Below are 1,469 nucleotides of genomic sequence, written 5' to 3' on the forward strand. Positions count from 1 at the left end.
GCATAGACACTTAAAATAAAGTTTTTCATTCATTCATTCATTCATTCATTCATTCATTCATTATGAGCAAGACTGAATATGTAATATATGGCTCACATCAACGGCTTAAGCGGGAGGATAGTTTAAGCTTATCCTGCAATGGATCTTCCTTGACAAAATCCGAGTCTTTCAAATATCTTGGCGCTGTAATTGATCAGCACTTGAGTTTTAACAACCATATCGAGCACGTGGTCAATAAGGTCTCAAGGAAATTGGGTGTTTTTAGGCGTTAGAGAATGTCTATTCCTATGGCTGCTGCTGAACGCCTTTACAAGACGATGATTTTACCGGTTTTTGATTACTGTGATGTGGCCTGGCACGGCTGTGGTAAAGTTAATTCTGATGTACTCGAGTGCTTACAGCATAGAGCTGCAAAGTTAATTTTTCCAAATTCCGGTCTCGATACTAAAGAGCTGAATAGAGGCTGATAGTTTCGAAAGAAACTGTTTGGGGCTGCGTCGGTGGGGCTGCGTCGGTGACCGATTCCGAGAACACCTTCGAGACGTGGAAAGCAATGACAAGGACACATCGAAACCAGTCGCTAAACATTTGAATTTACCTAATCATTCTAAGCAACATATGGCAATCTGCGGTCTTTCCTTACACTTAGGTAGCACGGAAAGCCGTAAAAATCTTGAACAAAAGCTCATCTTTCAAACCGGCAGTCTAAATCCCACAGGGATCAGCGAACGCTTTTCATTCCACTAATTTATTCTTGTTTTTCTCGTTGCTATGTTCCCACCAATAACGTAGCTCCATTCTCTGCCTTTAAAAGCACACACAACCCACAATTCCTCTATTCGCTCCGACGAAGGGCTAACGCTCGAAACGTTAGCTTTTGTCATCGTTACGGTGGCCAATTTACCACTTCAACTTTGTTGATACATCCAAATCAAAGAGCTGAATGCTACTTTGGGTCTAGTACCCTTGATTAATAGACGAAAACTTCATATTGTCTTGTTAGCTGGAAAATGACTTGATGGCTCAGTACCGCCTTATCTGAATAACTATTTTAATTCAAATACTTCTGTACACGCATTTGCGACTAGACGCTGTAATGACATTCATCTTCCAAAAGTCAATCTTGAGATCGCCAAGAAATCTTTTTATTTTACAGGCGCGATGGAATCTAACGGTCTCCCTCGCCATATTAAAGCAAAGGAATCCTTTATCGAATTCTCAAGGGACACGAAAGACTTTTTCCTCAATTATTAGATGTTTTCGTGTAGATGTACCTCTTTTTTATTGATGTCGGCCATGCAACAGTTTTTCTTAGTGCTTTTTACCTTTTAGACTTTTTATATTTTTTAATTAAGTATTTTAGGACCACCGTTGATACCAGTGCTTAGTATACTGAAGGAGTTATCCTGTATAAATATTATTATTATTATTATTATTATTATTATTATTATTATTATTATTATCATCTG

Source organism: Stylophora pistillata, chromosome 2, assembly GCF_964205215.1.
Source record: "Stylophora pistillata chromosome 2, jaStyPist1.2, whole genome shotgun sequence".
Classification (NCBI taxonomy): domain Eukaryota; kingdom Metazoa; phylum Cnidaria; class Anthozoa; order Scleractinia; family Pocilloporidae; genus Stylophora; species Stylophora pistillata.